This window comes from Antedon bifida, chromosome 11 (assembly GCF_963402885.1).
Source record: "Antedon bifida chromosome 11, ecAntBifi1.1, whole genome shotgun sequence".
In the NCBI taxonomy this organism is placed as follows: domain Eukaryota; kingdom Metazoa; phylum Echinodermata; class Crinoidea; order Comatulida; family Antedonidae; genus Antedon; species Antedon bifida.
Genome location: NC_136236.1, coordinates 2,165,605 through 2,186,028, shown reverse-complemented (window position 1 = coordinate 2,186,028; position 20,424 = coordinate 2,165,605). Strand labels below are relative to the sequence as shown.

Genomic DNA, 20,424 nt, shown 5'->3' with positions numbered 1-20,424 from the left:
GCCATTTTTATACGGTGACTTTTTTGGCAGGCTAAGGATAATAATATTTTTAAACAACATGTTGTATTATATTATTCTGAAATGGGGAATTTCCCATAGCATAACTGGTCATTAAATGCCTTTAAATTAGAAGCTTTTAAAGTTTTAGAAACCTAATATGCATTTTTAGTTTAAGAACTCCATGGTTCTGTATTTTGTTCCGTATTGCGGTTTTCGTTTTAAATTCGGTCATTCAGCGAAAGAAAAAAAATTGTATCCACAGCCTCATACAGGATGTGAAATTAATCTATCGTCTCTGAGGGATTCATTACTTAATTGTAACCGGGGTAACAGTTGCTTGATTGACTTACTGTACAGAAATTGGATTAATAAAAAAAGATTCATATTATGAGGGCGCACTGCTGTTAAATACTTTGAGCAGAGATATTTTTACTACATACTGTATTAGTATTTTAAAGTCCAACATAAGTAAAGCAAATGTTGTTATTCATTTGGTAGCTGTGGCTCAGTTCGTTGATGAATCTATGATATTTTCTGATTTGAATAGAATTTTATACAAATATATCATTATGTTTATTTACATTGCTTTGGTGGCAGAAACCTTATATCTATATAATGTAGTTACACGTTGTACATTCATTGTATGTACACAAAGCAAAATTCAAAATATGATATCATAATATGTAGCAAATTGTTTATGCGTTGTATCTGGAGAAACCAAATAAGCTCAGGTAGCTTTAACACTGGTTCCACCAGGAAAAACAGTTTTTTTGCATCTATAGGTTTTGTAAAATAATATGTGGTGATGAGAGAGCGGGTTGTATATTGTGGTAATACCTACACACACCATAGTAAAAGTTACGACGTACGCCTAAACTAAGCCTCGTGGAGAATTATTACCCAGTGCTACCCTAGTTTATCGAAACAAACCTTTAAATTCCTAATCATAAAGAAGTATAAAAGTAAATATAATATACTTATTATATAATAAAATTTAATTATCTATGGAACCTATTTAATAGGTAAGTAAAGCAACACTAAGGCTTTACTTGTTCTCGAGAAATATATTTCACTCAGCTAGCTCTTCGGGAAATATATATTCCCTCGAACAAAATATCATTCCCTCGGGGATGTCAAATCTTATATTTAACATTTAAGCAGGCAATATCTGTATAATATATATATGACTTGGGTATAAGCTAGAATAAGCATATGTGTTTTATACTGGCATAACAGCATGGTTATCAGTAATGGAAACTACCTCATGACATAAATATATTGCACTCTATCATAGTTAAACACAAATATTCTTATCCGAAAAGGTTCATCCTTAATCTGAAGTCACTTAGATATATATGAAGTCCGCCCTCTAGTGTGTCAGTTTCTTATAACTTTTCTCATTCAATTCACATAACCTGAATGACGATAGATTCATATTATCTGTTTTCTAATGTTATACTCGGGAACATAATCAAACGTACAACAGAAACTAATACCACCAACTACTAAAGTAACGTCCACCATCAGAGGCAACCACTACCAACAAACGCTACCACCACCAACAGACGGTACGACATAATAATGTATAATAATAATAATGATAATCGTCGACAGCAACATTAACGGACCCACAACAAAAACAACCAACCACACAACCAACATAAACAACCACAACGAACATAAGCAACCACCACCAATAACAGAAGCAACCACAACCAACAGAATAAACCATAATGAACATAAGCAACCACCACCAACAACAACAACAGAGGAAACTACCTTAAACAGAGGCAAACGCCACAACATAAGCAACCACCACCAATATAAGCAACCGCCACCAATTAACAGAAGCAACCACAACCAACAGACAACCACACATCCAACAGAATCAACCACCATCAACGGAATCAACCACTACATACAGAAGCAACCCTTATAACAAACAGAAGCAACCATAACCAACTTATAAGCAAGGCACCATCATCTTTAACAACATACGTCACAACAGAATTTTTCAAAGCTAAAGAATCTTGATCGTTTTTTAACCGTATTTCTTCAAATCTCACTTGAAGCATAATTATACATAGCTTCCTTCCAGTTCTCAGACGCGCAGTGAGGTTACGTAAATATTTTTGAATCTGGCTTTGGAAAGCACGTTCGTGCCTACAAATAATATTGTTCTTTCTTAGGCAACATATTTTGACAAACAGCGGTGGTACTTAGCAGCATTCCCAGTGGCTAAAACAGTAACTGTTGCGACGCACAATTGCTAGCTAGGCCTATGTTACATGTGTTCAAACATAGGTATGTACCTCAGATGTAACTCTAGTAATATGATAAACTACGGTACCCCAAGCGAAAACAATTTCGAACATATCTCACACATGCATACAGACGAAAATTTAAAGATGAATTCTCGTTCAGTACCGTACAATTTAAAAACTAATGCAGGCCACCCATACAGTATCAATGTACTGTACTGTTGTTAAACGGCCCGTGAAAATAGTACCGGTACTTACTATGAAGTAATTACTCCATGGTAGACTAGTACCGGATAAGAAGACTAGATACGGAACAGCAAATGACGACAAATTGGACAATTTGGGACACTAGGGAAATGTGGAAAATAAGTGTTCTCGTAGTTAAAAAAAAGTACTGAATCTCGTTATATAACTGATAAAGTTAACTACGTGGACGCAAAATTAACGATGTAGCCTATGCATGCACATTACAAGTCAGTTGACCATTTACAATTTACTAGTTTGTTTGTCATTTTTATTGCGTTGCGCTTTCGTCCTTGTGTTGCGTTCTAGTGAGAATCAAGCTTTGGTGGTCAAACGGGAACCACAAAACATAAAAGTTTGTAACTGATTTAAACGCAGCATACTGTTGGTAGGACTGGTTTAGAAAACAGCAAAAGGAAAGTGAACTTTACATTGAGGTCTTGGAGATGAACACCTGCTTAACAAATTCACTTATGACTCAAAATAATTAATACACATTGTCAACAATGGTTTCACTTTTCGCAGCGTGATTTCTTTCTAACAACATCAGACCTACAGTAGAAAATGATATATCCTTATATTGTCTGTTATTATATGGCATTTTACATTTGTTCGCTTTACTTATCTCCTTTACTACCCCCTTCGCCCTCAGAACACTTATCTCTGTTATCTTTTTATGATTTTCTCTTATTCATGCCACAAGCGGGTTTAATATATATTTTCCGTTAATTGAATTGCCACTTAGATGTTGTTTCTGGGTAATCATCAAAGGCAGTTAAAGCATGGACCTAATTTATAGGTCCATGGTTAAAGCTTGGTTCCCATTAGGGCGTAATGCAGCGACGTAAACGCAACGTAATCAATTTAACCAATCACAAGCGATGGATTATCCGAACTGTCGCTTGAGATTGGTCATCTCACTTGCGTTGCGCTTACGCGCCTTTTCGTTGCATCCCAGTAGAAAACTTTAACAGGTAAATTTGTCAAAATGTGATCAAATATCTGATCTAGGATTGCTATCTAAGAATCGAGATTACTACTGAGATTCAATAGTGTATCAGATACGAGCGACCCTGGTTGTGAATCGAAGCACAGGTTAGCCACATCTCAATGGTGATAGGAATGCTACGCCTTAGGCCTTGATTAATGAGCTATCACGACGGGCTACTGACGCCCGATTAAAACTGATCTGCGCCGAGCCAGCTTCAACAACACTTTGCCTATATCCAGCAACAGGGTGGGAGGTACACAGAAGAATCACAAGGGATGCAATATTGCTAATTTGTCTTATATTCTTTGAGGATTTACCGCCGATGGCGAACAGTTTAAGTGACGGTCACAAATTCAATAAACAACGTTGACATGACATTTAAAATGCAATAATACTGACGAATATAGTTTGTCATTTACACCGAGATGTCACTTTTGACGCGCGCGTTTAAAAGTTGATAAAAATACCCACTCGCGTCAACTTTCATTTATTTTATATATTTTTTTGTTTTGTACCTTGTATATAGATAATACGTAGGTCACTCATGTCGTACGAAGAAGACACAATCCAGTCGGGTCAATGACGTCACAACGGGTATCATTTTGAAATTAGGACAATCGGTGCGTGCATTGCATTAATTTGGAAATTACAACAATTTGAGCATGCGCTTTGTGACGTACATGAGAAAGTTTCGCAAACACTATGACGCCGGAAACATTCCTAATTTAAGTTCACCTGTCTACACTTGGCCAGCCGTTCCAAAATACACAGAAATTTAATATTTGTAACATGTAAATCCAAGTCAATTTTTATGATATAATTATTATGTGATGAGTGATTATCGAAGGGAGTTTTTTTTCGTTAGCAACATAACAACATGCATCACTGTAGTACATAGGCCTATAGTTGTTTAAGGCTTGTTATACGTAACATTTTCAATGTGACACCACGAGCAATTGCGCGTTCAAATTTTGATAATAATGACGCGATGGTTTTTACACGCTCGCGTGCTATTCCTGTCTCTTCACTGACTGAGAGTTTGACACGACGCTACTTTCACTCAAAAGTAACTATAGAAAATATTATTAAATATTGCATAATATAGATTCTCCAGTTGATCTAGTTTATCAGACGTTAAATAGGTATTGTGTAGTACGATGGCATTTTGGATAATGGAACTTGACAATATTAGTTGCGTTATCAAGATGACGTATTGCAACTTGTTGCGCTTATCACCACTTAGCATAACATTAGGGGTTTCCCCTCTTTTTATGTTTTGTTGCGAACTACGCACATTCAAAGCGACAATTGCTAATTTATATATAATTATAAATAGAATATGTTGCGTTTTGTGTGTCTTTCTGCGTATTATGATGTTATAAAGACATAGTAAGTAATACTGTTAATATAGATATTTTGTTCTTTTTCCAAAGGTTTATTTAATGACCAATATGAAACGTGAAAAACACGCATAGAATAGGCTAAGGGTAATGGAAATTGATTTTCCGTGGTGGCCGCAGTAAAATAATTATCGTAAAGACATTCCAGTAGGGAAGACTTTAGCACGGTCTATTAATGTGTCGTTCTACTTGATCAAATTATCAATTAACTGTTAATCGAGTATTATAAATGGAGAGAAACACGATATTAACATCAAGGCAAGTTAATTGGACCACCCTAACACGCAACCGGATTACATAAGAAAGAAACAACGAGATTTCCTATAATATGCTCAAATGTTTTTACAGTTATTTTATTTTAAATGCCAGGCGCCCTCACTTTATGATTTCAATTTGTAATTTCGCTTAAATTTAAATTGTTCTTTAAGGTAATTTCATAAAAGATTTCTCGAATATTGAATTTGGCATTCACACACCAAGATATGAATTACGTCACGCTGAACGTAAAATTGAAAGTAATTAAAAGGTCTCAAGTTTCTAAAGTAACAGATAACGTGAGTTCTGTCGTCACAGGGCTCAATTCACCAACGGTCCTTTAACTTAAGACTGGTTTGTTTTTGTAAAGCTCTGTCTACACTATCAAACTAGTTTAACAAAATAGTGTGATGTGCCCATATATGGCAGTCATATACTAAAATATGGTAGTGATATGACATCGTGTCCGTGCACATCACATTTTTGCCACATAAAGTGTGATAGTGTAAACAGAGCTTAAGCCGTCGTCGGTATCACGTGGACTTATATCCTATTTCTAAACCAACGCATCAGTACGTAATTTATATTATTTGAGAGGGGGTAAATCTCGGGTCATAAATTTACAATCATTGAAGTTACTATTGACCCAGTGTATTAAGCACGTACTTAATATTAACAATATTGACGGGGTACCATGGCTCTGTGGGCCTGTTTATGCCTACAACCAATTACCAAAACATAAAGCATAAATAGTGCGCAAATCTAACATGATGAATGTTCCCAGTTTGAAGGCTTATGCCTACAGTAAATATACTTATGTATATGCCCACTCCTTCAAGTAAACCGTAGAGGAAATTTGATTATTCAAATATGACACGCTGCACGGGCCGGGGTCATGCAATTCCTAAGGCATCCTAACCCCTTTAATCTCCAAAGACAATTGTAAATGTAGCATAAAAACTGTTGGATTTAAATAAGTTTGCAGCAACACTTTGTGGTAAATTGTTGTTGGTATTATATAGATTTGATTTGATAGGAAAATTATGTATTTTTTTGATAACCAGAGGAAGTCATTACTTGTATGATTTTTAAAATAAACGCGCATTTTTTATGGTTTTTAATTCGTTCGACAGCTCGTGAACATTTAGCTAACAATCGGCAACAAGTCGCCAGTCTTCCTTCTCTATTAACATGTTAAACTATCATTTCTGTCAATCATTTGAAGAAATTGTTTTTAGGGTTAAGTATGAACTCATCAGCTATTCTATCAACGGCTAAAAAATGTACAATTAACCTATAAAGGATTAGTTATACTTAAGTATTAGATTAGGTTTTATAACTCAGTTATACTTGGAAACTGAATATTAGTAGACCTAGCACATTATGGGGAAAAACAAAAATATCATTTCTGTCTGTTTATTCGAAGTATAGGTAGGCCTATATTGTTGTTGTTGAATATTGTATGGTACCGTATATTGTGACGGAATAATACTAAATAATTTCTACTAAAATGTACACATGTACATAATAATTAAACTGTATTTCTCCTTACAGATTCTGAAACCCCTCCCCCATCGAATTATATGGTAGGAATAGACAACTGTTAAACTAGGTGTTGTTCTAAACTTAACTAACTTACCTGTAGATATGATGTTAATTATAATATATTCCACTAATAAGTGAGTAGTAGATAGGTTCTAGTCCACAAAAACAAGTTGGCACAAAAGCGTAATATCCCCGAAATTGTACCTTGTCAGACACGTATGCACACACGTTTAAATTGAGGCTTTTGTGAGGTGAATGATTAGGCAAATAGACGTTTGATTTGTCAATATACTCGCATCCCCCAACAGCAGTATATATCAACAGTTTCAGCTTCAGTGTCCAAAGTTATGTTGAGTACCGCAGCATGACTTTAAAACGCATCGGTATCGTCCAGGTTAAAATTGGTAGCGGCCTACTTCCTAGTGGTAAAGAAACAAGAGCCAAATTAATAAGTACTAAATACAACAAATTGGAGTAAGATGAGACGAGGGCCATGGAAATTGGAAGGTTCAATAACCATACGCACCGTGCTATAACTTTATTATTTTTAATTGAGAACACACAGCCTTACGCATCAGTAGTCTCAATAACACAAGTTTTTTTAAACGAAATTGCAGTTAAACGCCACCAATGTTTATAATATATAGGTAATTAAGACATTTATATGTTTAGAATTTATAGAGGAGATAATGATTAAATATCACAAGAACATATCTATAATACGAATACTTACGTAACTCGAAGTAAATTAAAATAAAAAGCACGAAACCGAGTAAGTCCAGAGCTGAGTGAGGTGGAAGCTAGCTGCTGTCAAGTGAATACTGTCGTCTGCCTCAGTAAGACGCGCGTGTCTGTTGCTTGGCTCTGATTGGTCACAAGATATTCAATGAGGAGGGACATTCTGAAGTATCAATGGAACGACCCTTGTATATTACGTCATCGAAACATTTCTTTTACATGACAATAGTTGAATCCGTTTCACACTTATTTTTGTATGAAATTTGATGGGATAGAAATTTTTAAGGGGGTGGGGTATTGTGGGTGATGGGTCGTGCGAATGTAAATAAGCATCCGCTTATTATCTCTATAAACGTTTGACGTACCGTACGAGAATCGCCTTTTTTTATGTTGATTTCTTTAAAATGTATCTGTTATCGTAACAAACCAAAAATAAATGTGAACAAAGATGATTTTGTATATCCGTTTGACAACAAGGCAAGGAAGGAGGCATGAGTTATCTACGATTAACGCCTGGAGACTGATGTACGTGCCACCTGAGTTCATGCTGAAAGTAATTATTTACATTAACGTGAAAAAAAACTAGAAAAACAAAGAAATACAATTGTAATTTCTGTTTACATTTTTACAACATCTGGAATAAACATTCTTTGCTTAAATAGGTATACGATAATAATTGTACAGCTTTTCTACGCGCGCGTCTTTGTAGTGTTGTCCTCTTTAGTGTAGTTGAGTACGGTTGAAATTAATATTATTATGTTATTATTAATATTATTATGTTATTATTAATATTATTATGTTATTATTAATATTATTATGTTATTATTAATATTATTATGTGTATTTTATCTTTTTAGAGAAAGTGTTTTACTAATTTTTTTATTTCAGGATGATGTAACATCAAAGTGAGAACCAGTACATAAAATAATGTACGTGCCATTGGGTTGGGTGTATTTATAAAGTCAAGATGTATTAAGAGGATCACATAGTAATGATATTATATACTGTTACTACTAACGTGTTGAGTTTGCACAATAATAAACACTACTTCACCCTGCAGAGATCCAAGATTAACCGTAGGCTTATTTCCAGAAAAAATAAACAGTAAAATCAACCGATATAGATGAACGCATTCTCTATACTAAATAATAACTGTGAAAATTAATGTAAAATATCATTTGGTAAAACTGTGAGTATTATTGTTATTACTTTCCACAATAAAACTACTATTTGATTGTTTTATTAAACAAATGAATAGATAAAATAAGCCAGCGTGTTAAGAGATTTAGGCGCCTCTTCTAATAGGACAAATTAGTTGAAGCAAAATAAATGAAGTTAGTGGTAATGGATAATATATAAAATGGCCGTTCGTTAAAAACACAACACAACTCAAACCTTGCAAACAAAATATGCCGCACAATTAAAATAGTTGCATATATTAGCGAAGGATCCAATGAAATCGTTAACAATTCAGTTTTTGAATAGCCGCGTGACGTACGTGCACCTGTAGGCTACGTCATTCACCGGTCTAGCGGAACGGGATTTGCAGTGTGGGTAAGTAACAGAACATCATTTTGTACATTTAGATAAATTATATTAATCTAAATAATCCACTTTTTAATTTTAATAGTCTATATTCACTCCCTGAATCGAATTAAGAATATATTGAAGCCTCTAACCACCTCTATTACTAATAGTCTACACTATCAGTAGCTAGGACTATTGCTTGTTTTGGAATTCACTCTGTTTGGTCTCCCGTCGTCGTCGGCGGTTATCTTTGATATGTAAGGGCCTAAGCCAACAAGGACACGTTTCCCAATACAATTCCAGTTATTTGATATCTTATTATAAAAGTTGTATATCGAATGAAATGGTGGAAAATGTAGTCGCCATTTTGACCACCATTTAATCCAAGAGGCGAATAATTATCAATTTCCGGTCCACTACATTATCAAACTAGTTTGACAAAAAAAGTGTGATGTGCCCAATTATGGTAGTGATATTCCTAAGTTTTGTAGTGATCATCATGAGGTCCATGAGCACATCACATATTTTGTCACATAAAGTTTGATATTGTAGGCAAAGCTTTACCAAAATATATGTAGGCCTATTTAAACATTATTTAGATTTTAAGTAAATCCATTTTCCAGTAATTCTTAAGCCACAGTCACACATGTACGGTACATTAACAATAAATATTCTTTTTAAGGGTAATCAATGTATTTTTGTCTTTCCAGAGATTGATTAGCAAAGCAGAGATTTTAGCAAATTTAGATTTTGTAACTTGAAAACTAAAAATATAAACGCAGCGTGACTTGAATGGCTTCCGTACCCTTTTTTTTTTTTTTTTTTTTTTTTCCAATCATAGCCGGCCTAACTTTCATCAATCATGACGTCATCTAATAATATTGGTTTGTTTTTCAGGTTCAGAAGAGGTGCACCGCGCGCGTTCATTCTTTTTATTCACATTTTTATTCACATTTTTACATAATATAATAATTATTAACAAACTCAGGGGTACGGAAGCCATCAATATAAATAAATCATTTTTTAGCGTAAATTAAAAAAATATTAACCTGCTACATTGAATGATTATATTATTCTTGTTTGTGAATGATTATCAACGTAGTCTACGTCATCATACGTCATCGTAGTCTACGTCATCGTAGGTCATCGTAGTCTACGTCATCGTAGGTCATCGTAGTCTACGTCATCGTAATACTGTACAGCATAAACGATACAGAGACTAAAACACGATAATGTCGAGGTAAGGTATTTATGTTTTATCGATTTTACGTGCTTTTCTTTTAATACCTTTCGATAAATAACTATTATAAAAACGCATTTATAAAGTTAGTATTGCGTTACCTTACTTGCAGGTCTATTTATTAGTCGCTTGCAACGCGACTCTACAGCTCACTATGTCGGTCGGTCGGTCGGTCGGTAAACACTAACCTGAGCACGCGACTGCAGCCATGTATATGGCCTTGTATTGATAACTGGTAACCGTTTAAAATAAACATAACTGGACCATACAAATATTATTTCCATTTAATGACGAAATTCTACGTAGGCCTAAATCAATTTGATGATGGTGCAAATAAAATAAAATTCTATTTCTTAATTTCAAACCCAAACCAGTTATCATAATGTGCAACTAATAATTTTATTCTTTTTTCTTGTTAATCAAATATATTTTTATTTTTTCAGATAATGGAGTTTTTCTATTTTTCTTTTTGAGATTTTCTTTTTATATTTGTCAATAAATAACTTAGTATTGGTTACCTTAGTTGTAGGCCTATTTATTTTAATAACTGGTATCAGTTTAAAAGAAACATGGGCCTAACTGTGCCCATTTTTGTTGATTAATATAAATAATATTTTGATTTACGTGGCGAAATTTTACGTTGGCCTAAATCTATTTTACGATGGATTAATTTCCAACCCCAACCAGTTATCATAATATGCAACTAACAATATTTATTCTTTTTCAGGTTAATCAAATGTATTTTTATCTTTTCAGAGACTCTTGAATTTTTCTTTTGGAGATTTTCTTTTTATACCTTTAAATAAATAACTTATAAAAATGCAATTATAAATTGTCTTAGTATTGATTACCTTACTTGTAGGTCTATTTATTTTAATCTGGTAACCGTTTAAAAGAAACATAACTGGACCCATTTTGATTGTACCATAAAAATATTATTTCCATTTACGTAGAAATTAATTCTATGTCGTAATTTCCAACCCCAACCAGTTCCCATAAATGTGCAACTAACAAAATTTATTCTTTTTCAGGTTAATCAGATGTATTTTTATCTTTTCAGAGATTGGAGTTTTGCTTTTGGAGATTTTATTTTTTTATCTTTCAATAAATAACTGATAAAAACGCTATTATAAATTTACAATTGTCATGTAGTATCTGTTACCCTACTTGCAGGCTTTATTTTTTTCTTTTTATTTATCTTTATTTTATTAATCGGTAACCGTTTAAAAGAAACGTAACTGGACCCACCTAACAATATTCTTTTTCAGGTTAATCAAATGTATTTTTATCTTTTCAGAGATTGGAGTTTTTCTATTTTTCTTTTGGAGATTTTCTTTTTTTTTATATTTGTCAATAAATAACTTAGTACCGTATTGGTTACCTTACTTGTAGGCCTCTTTATTTTATTAATCGGTAACCATTTAAAAGAAACGTACCGTAACTGGACCCACCTAACAATATTCTTTTTCAGGTTAATCAAATGTATTTTTATCTTTTCAGAGATTGGAGTTTTTCTATTTTTCTTTTGGAGATTTTCTTTTTATATTTTTCAATAAATAACTTAGTATTGGTTACCTTACTTGTAGGCCTCTTTATTTTAATAAATGGTAACCGTTTAAAAGAAACATAACTGGACCCATTTTGATTGTACCATCTATATATTATTTCCATTTACGTAGGCCTAAATTAATTTGATGATGGTGCAAATAAAATAATTCTATTTCATAATTACCAACACAGCCAGTTATCATGTGCAACTAATAATATTTATTCTTTTTCAGGTTAATCAAATGTATTTTTATCTTTGCAGAGATTGGAGTTTTTCTATTTTTCTTTTGGAGATTTTCTTTTCATACCTTTAAATAAATAACTTATAAACACGCAATTATAAATTGGTTACCTTACTTGTAGGTCTAATTATTTTAATAAACGGTAACCATTTAAAAACAAAACATAACTGGCATGGACCCATTTCGATTGTACCATAAAAATATTATTTCCATTTACGTAGAAATGAATTATTTCCAACCCTAATCAGTTCCCATAAATGTGCAACTAACAATATTTATTCTTTTTCATGTTAATCAAATGTATTTTTATCTTTTCAGAGATTGGAGTTTTGCTTTTAGAGATTTTCTTTTTTACATTTAAATAAACAACTTATAAAAATGCAATTATAAATGTTCATAGTATTGGTTACCTTACTTGTAGGCCTATTTATTTTAATCTGGTAACCGTTTAAAAGAAACGTAACTGGACCCATTTTGATGTTATTTCCATTTACGTAGAAATTCTTCGTAGGCCTAAATCAATTTGATGATGGTGCAAATAAAATTAATTATATTTTATAATTTCCAACCCAAACCAGTTATCATAATGTGCGACTAACAATATTTATTCTTTTCAGGTTAATCAAATGTATTTTTATCTTTTCAGAGATTGAAGATATTTTTTGTACCAATAAAATTTAACGTTTCCACGTAAATACATTATACCATAGGTAGGTACGTCTTACTAAAACATTTAATATCTTGCAAACTAAGACAATATAATAATAAGACCAACAATGTAGAGTCCACTTTTATAATAAACAATTTTGTTTTTAATGTTTTGAGACATTTGTGATCTACAATGCATAGGAAATGTGGACATTAGGCATATAATTGCTGTATTTTATTATATTTTTGTATAGATTGAGAACTTGGACAGCGCGTGACAAGAACCGGACAACGCGCGACAAGAACCGAACAACGGCGCGACAAGAACCGGACAACGGCGCGACAAGAACCGGACAACGGCGCGACAAGAACCGGACAACGGCGCGACAAGAACCGGACAACGCGCGACAAGAACCGGACAACGGCGCGACAAGAACCGGACAACGGCGCGACAAGAACCGGACAACGGCGCGACAAGAACCGAACAACGGCGCGACAAGAACCGGACAACGCGTGACAAGAACCGGACAACACCGGAAAAGTACGGCAAGAAGCGGACAAAGTACGAGACAGCATTGACGGTCAATGAGGCAGACGATGACAAATATATTGTGTTCTAATTTTGCAATTATGATAAAATAAAAATATATCTTATTTTAATCGAAGTAAACACTTTAAAATGTCAATAATTCATCAATACAACTATACTAACTTGCTTAACCATTTTTTCCTCCATTTTTTCTAATTCACTAATTCGTTTTTACTACTTGTTATTGTTGGCTTTCATGTAATGGTATCCCTCTTCTTATTTTATATCCCTCTCCATATCACCTTTCTTAGCTTGTGGGTAAGGTATGTAAGTAGGCTAGATATGTAAATAAGTCCTATGTATGCAAGTTTAAGTAAGTCCAGGTATGTAAGTGTAAGTAAGAAAGTAAGTCCAGGTAGGTAGGTAGATCATGTATGTAATAGATCATGTATGTAAGTCCTATGTAAGTAGATCATGTATGTAAGTCCTATGTAAGTAAGTCCAGGTAAAATAGGGGAGGATACCATTACATGTCCGCTTATTGTTTAAACTTGTGTGTTACCAGCTAATTTTTTACTATCATTTCACTTTATATCTTCTTCATATTAACAGCACTGTAATATTGATAACTATTATAATAACTATTGTCTATTGATCAGGGAAACTAAACATAAATATATTTATACTTGTTGATTGATATTAATAAATATTATCCAATATCATTATGAATACTTTATGCCTATTGCTGTTTTTATTTTTTAATAAAATAAAAATTTATTCTAACATTATTTATTATAGGCCTATATTTAATATTTTCCAAATATTTCCATTTATAATTGAGATTAAATTGTTGACAATGTTAACTGCAAGATTTGCTCAAAAATTGATTTATAAATCAACGTTTGTAAAATCACAATATTATTATCATTATTTCATATTTGTAAATTATTTTAATAAAAAATATCCAGTGTGAATGTCTGGTAAAAGTTGTCCATTTGTTTAGAACCGAAATGATTTCATATTATAAATAAAGAACCAATTTTAAAAAGTGTATAAGTAGGCCTACATAATTATTGTAAGGCCGGTTTGTTTTATTGTATGTACCTCAATTTACCTCCATGTAATATCACATTACATTTATTACTACAGGTAGTAGAGTAATTCCAGAAACTGAAAAGACAGGTAGTAGAGTATTTACATCGGTAAATTAAAATATAAGAGCCCTTTTAGTATATAGCGCCTAATACAATGTTTCTATGTGCTATACACAAACAAAAATGATCCATAAAATATCCCAAAATAACGACAAAAAAAAAATAAGTAAAGCAGAGCACTTTAAAGCTCGCCGAAACAAGTATTCAAATTCAAAAAGAAGGAAGGAGATGTTGCTTAACCACTAAATAATCGATTGATGTTGCCTCTTTAATTATTATTCCAAAGACGAGCAGATGAAAAGATCTGTTGCCATAGAAGATTAAACTACAATATAAAAGAAAATAATAATACATTCTAATAACTCGTTCATAAACACTTGCTAACGTCAATAAAATAATTTATCTTTTATTGAAATCTCCATTCTCCATTGATGTGTTTTAAATGTTATTTATAGTGAGTCTGTAAGAATTGAATTGTGGTTTTTATATTTCCTTCATCATCAAAATCATTTAAATCAATGTATCAATGCATACAAAGAAGACAATAACATTGAACACTTTGCAATCCAAAATATTATTTAAATTATTTAAAGAATATTACAGACAATCATCGACATTATTCACGTATAAATTCATACACTTATTTTCATTTCGTTTATTTTCCACTCTTCAAATGAACTTATTTGATTGATTATTTTAAAATGTAAACATCAATTAAGTTTAAAATTAATTAATATCAAGATAAAATAATCATAAATTAAAAGTTGGGAAGCTTGTTTTGTCTTCACAATGAGGCATTCATTCTATTTAAAATGATTAATTGAACGTTTATTTACAGATTATTTTTTCGACGTAGTTAAAGTAACTAATTTAACGTATATTTATGTCTAAATGATGTGATGTTTAACTATAATTTAATATCGTTATTGTCGTTATATTACTTTAGTAGTTAATACAAATTAAAATAATCCGTCTTTCTGTAATGATATTATGATCACTCTAAATCAAACGCTACAGACAACCGCTTGTACATAATTCTATTCTTATTAAGTAAGTTTTAAAGATCACTTTAAAATCACTGGTTACGATGCTTTATTATTATGTTAAATTCAATCTATTTATCTACAAACTAATTTTTCACTATGTCGTTTAAGTAAAAATAAATATCGCTCCCGTGCTTTCTGTGTATAGGCCTAGTCAATTCCGGTAAAATTAAATTCTGAATGCATATTTTATTTACTCTACTAAACAGTTAACACTATTTATTTTATATTTAAAAATGATAAAAATATTAAATTATTCACAATCTGAGTTTATATTTTTCCATGTTTTACCATTTACATGGCGATTTAAATCCATGTACGTTTCGACGCCTGTCCGATTAAAATCGCGCGCTTCCATCATCATCAAGTCCATGTCGTCAGGTACCAGCACAGCTCTCGAACCACCAACCACTACAGCAAACCTACGTACGTCTGACTCTCCGAGCCACATAACAACTTACTGGAAGTCTAAGTTAATTTGTACCCGATAAACATAAGCATCAATCGTTACTGAAACTTTGTTTGACGAATTTTGCCTTCCATAATACTGAATCAATACTTTATTTGACGAATTGTCTTTTTAAAATGTTTTAAAGAATATACTGTTAGAATTAAGTATAAATTAAATTAAATATTTTCCGTTTTTCAGTGATATTGTACAAAAAATGAATCTTGTATATATCTTGAAGTGAAATCCAAGAAACATCATTTCTTTTATTTGTCTCCCGATACAAAATGAAAAAAAAACACCAATACATATTTTGTTATTTATAAGTTACAAATAACAAATCGAATCGAAATCGAGTCAAAAACAAAATAATGTTTTGCGGAGATAAGAAAATGATTCCGTTTACAGACCTTTTTTATTTCACCTATCAATTACTGTTTTTACCGAATGTTAATTTTGTAATGATAAAATAAGATCTTTTGTTTGTTTTGCATTTGTGTGTTTATTTTCTATTATTGAAAGAGTTAATTGTAATGTCAGCAGTCGACCGGTCGACAAGGGATACAAGGCGATATCACATTAATATTACACCGGTAATGATGATCGTAATAGTATTTTCTGCAGCAGCACATGCATATTCAAGATTGCCGCGTCACGTCTGTCTGGGAATAGCTCATTTAAATATCAATGCATCACCGCACACAATAACAACAAACATGGAATAATATTGGCTCTGCACGTCGTCGACAACAGAAATTTAAGGACATTTGCTAGCGTAAAATCTTAGGACGTGAAACAATGATGTTTTAAAGGTAAGCAATAGTTTTAAACAATATAGATTTAGATGTTATTAATAAAAGCCCGGTAGTTGGCTAGGCCTATAGCATCGAGTCAAACTAGCCTCAACTCCTCCCAATAGGAAGCACGTGGTTGATATAGCTTAATATTGGGGTAACATAGGTATAGTCAAACAAATTGGTCTTAATACGGATTTATTTGGAGATTAAACATTGTTTAATTAGACATCTTCTTTAGCAATCTGTCTTTATTTAAGAAGTTTTTTGAGTAGATTTAATGTGTGGATTGCAATTAAATCTCATCAATCAATCAATTTTTAAAGTTTCATATTTCCATAATGCAAAATGGTTTTTATTTGGTAAAGTTAACTTATTGGTAAATTCGTGCAGGCAACTTAATTACATTGTAGGGTAGAGGGAACTGAATTGGTACGGGTCACCTAAGCCACTTTATTTGTACTGCACAGGCAATTAACTATTATTATTATTATAATTATTGTTGGTCACATTGAAGCTAGCATTGTGAATTTCATTTCAACAGGGCCCTATTATTAATTCGTACACGTAGTGTTACGGGTATTAGTACAACTTAATTGGTATATATGTAGCTTAATTGGTAAACGTTGTCTTTATTAGTACAGTAGCTAACTTGGTACAACCAACTTTATTAGTACAAGCTTTATTAGTACAGCTTATTTGATATAGGAGCTTAATTGGTACGGGTAGCTCAATTGAGTTCAGGTAACTTTATTAGTAAAGGAGCTTAATTGGTACAGGTCTACCTTCCAAACGTTTTTAGTACAGCTTAATTGGTGGTAGTGGTACTACAGGTCTCATCCGTAATTCGTACACGTAGTGATCATACATATGAACGTGTACAGGCTTCATTGGTATAGGTACTCATTGGGTACACTCAATTTTATTGGTACATGAGCTTTGGTACAGGCACCTTCATTGGGTACAAGCAACTTTATTAGTACAGGAGCTTTATTGGTACAGGTTCCTTCGTTGGGTACACGCAACTAATTACGATATTATCATTAACGTTTGGTCTCAGGTACCTTCGTTGGGTACACGCAACTTTTTTAGTACAGCTTAATTGGTGGTAGTAGTACTGCAGGTTTCATCCGTAATTCGTACACGTAGTGATCATACAGATGAATTTGTACAGGGGCTTCATTGGTATAAGTACTCATTGGGTACACTCAACTTTATTGGTACATGAGCTTTGGTACAGGCACCTTCATTGGGTACAACCAACTTTATTAGTACAGTATCTTAATTGAGTACAGGCAACTTTATTAGTACAGGAGCTTTAGTACAGGTATCTCCATTGGGTACAAGCAACTTTATTAGTACAGGATCTTAATTGAGTACACGCAACTTTTTTAGTACAGGAGCTTTATTGGTACAAGTACCTTCGTTGGGTACAAGTAACTAATTACGATATTATAATTAACGTTTGGTCTCAGGTACCTTCGTTGAGTACAAGCAACGTTTTTTAGTACAGCTTAATTGGTGGTAGTAGTACTGCAAGTTTCATCCGTAATTCGTACACGTAGTGATCATACAGATGAATTTGTACAGGGGCTTCATTGGTATAAGTACTCATTGGGTACACTCAACTTTATTTGTACATGAGCTTTGGTACAGGCACCTTCGTTGGGTACAACCAACTTTATTAGTACAGTATCTTAATTGAGTACAGGCAACTTTATTAGTACAGGAGCTTTATTGGTACAGGTACCTTCATTGGGTACAACCAACTTTATTAGTACAGGATCTTAATTGAGTACAGGCAACTTTATTAGTACAGGAGCTTTGGTACAGGCACCTTCATTGGGTACAACCAACTGTATTAGTACAGGAGCTCTGGTACAGGTACCTTCATTGGGTACAAGCAACTTTATTAGTACAGGAGATTTATTGGTACAGGTACCTTTATTGGGTACACGCAACTTTATTAGTACAGGAGCTTTAGTACAGGTACCTTCGTTGGGTACACGCAACTTTATTAGTACAGGAGCTTTATTGGTACAGGTACCTTCATTGGGTACAACCAACTGTATTAGTACAGGAGCTTTGGTACAGGTACCTTCATTGGGTACACGCAACTTTATTAGTACAGGAGCTTTATTGGTACAGGTACCTTCATTGGGTACAAGCCACTTTATTAGTACAGGATCTTAATTGAGTACAGGCAACTTTGTTAGTACAGGAGCTTTGGTACAGGTACCTTCATTTGGTACAACCAACTGTATTAGTACACGAGCTCTGGTACAGGTATCTCCATTGGGTACAAGCAACTTTATTAGTACAGGAGCTTTGGTACAGGTACCTTCGTTGGGTACACGCAACTTTATTAGTACAGGAGCTTTGGTACAGGTACCTTCATTGGGTACAAGCAACTTTATTAGTACAGGAGCTTTATTGGTACAGGTACCTTCATTGGGTACAAGCAACTAATTACGATATTATCATTAACGTTTGGTCTCAGGTACCTTCGTTGAGTACAAGCAACGTTTTTAGTACAGCTTAATTGGTGGTAGTAGTACTGCAGGTTTCATCCGTAATTCGTACACGTAGTGATCATACAGATGAATTTGTACAGGGGCTTCATTGGTATAGGTACTCATTGGGTACACTCAACTTTATTGGTACATGAGCTTTGGTACAGGCACCTTCATTGGGTACAACCAACTTTATTAGTACAGGAGCTTTGGTACAGGTACCTTCATTGGGTACAAGCAATTTTATTAGTACAGGAGCTTTATTGCTACAGGTACCTTTATTGGGTACACGCAACTTTATTAGTACAGGAGCTTTGGTACAGGTACCTTCGTTGGGTACACGCAACTTTTTTAGTACAGCTTAATTGGTGGTAGTAGTACTGCAGGTTTCATCCGTAATTCGTACACGTAGTGATCATACAGATGAATTTGTACAGGGGCTTCATTGGTATAGGTACTCATTGGGTACACTCAACTTTATTGGTACATGAGCTTTGGTACAGGCACCTTCATTGGGTACAACCAACTTTATTAGTACAGTATCTTAATTGAGTACAGGCAACTTTATTAGTACAGGAGCTTTAGTACAGGTATCTCCATTGGGTACAAGCAACTTTATTAGTACAGGATCTTAATTGAGTACACGCAACTTTTTTAGTACAGGAGCTTTATTGGTACAAGTACCTTCGTTGGGTACAAGTAACTAATTACGATATTATAATTAACGTTTGGTCTCAGGTACCTTCGTTGAGTACAAGCAACGTTTTTTAGTACAGCTTAATTGGTGGTAGTAGTACTGCAAGTTTCATCCGTAATTCGTACACGTAGTGATCATACAGATGAATTTGTACAGGGGCTTCATTGGTATAAGTACTCATTGGGTACACTCAACTTTATTTGTACATGAGCTTTGGTACAGGCACCTTCGTTGGGTACAACCAACTTTATTAGTACAGGATCTTAATTGAGTACAGGCAACTTTATTAGTACAGGAGCTTTATTGGTACAGGTACCTTCATTGGGTACAACCAACTTTATTAGTACAGGATCTTAATTGAGTACAGGCAACTTTATTAGTACAGGAGCTTTGGTACAGGCACCTTCATTGGGTACAACCAACTGTATTAGTACAGGAGCTCTGGTACAGGTACCTTCATTGGGTACAAGCAACTTTATTAGTACAGGAGATTTATTGGTACAGGTACCTTTATTGGGTACACGCAACTTTATTAGTACAGGAGCTTTAGTACAGGTACCTTCGTTGGGTACACGCAACTTTATTAGTACAGGAGCTTTAGTACAGGT

General features: G+C 33.5%; 2 protein-coding genes and 1 long non-coding RNA gene across 3 annotated transcripts in view; 2 read left to right on the top strand and 1 right to left on the bottom strand.

Annotated features, from left to right (window-relative positions):
• The window catches only part of LOC144856033 (protein Wnt-5b-like), a 43,222-nt gene extending 36,108 nt beyond the window's left edge, over window positions 1-7,114 (bottom strand). The window contains exon 1 of the mRNA XM_078714013.1: window positions 6,790-7,114. The gene's annotated coding sequence lies outside the window, so the exon portion shown is untranslated. The remainder of the gene's footprint in view (window positions 1-6,789) is intronic.
• Window positions 1-8,794, top strand: part of LOC144856032 (ataxin-10-like) — a 79,055-nt gene extending 70,261 nt beyond the window's left edge. The window contains exon 9 of the mRNA XM_078714012.1: window positions 8,322-8,794. The gene's annotated coding sequence lies outside the window, so the exon portion shown is untranslated. The remainder of the gene's footprint in view (window positions 1-8,321) is intronic.
• A 2,241-nt stretch (window positions 8,795-11,035) lies between these two features.
• LOC144856036 (uncharacterized) lies at window positions 11,036-13,879 on the top strand. Its single transcript, XR_013614898.1, has 3 exons — window positions 11,036-12,700; window positions 12,893-13,151; window positions 13,193-13,879. It is a non-coding gene; the product is annotated as an uncharacterized LOC144856036 (long non-coding RNA).
• The last annotated feature ends 6,545 nt before the right edge of the window (window positions 13,880-20,424 follow it).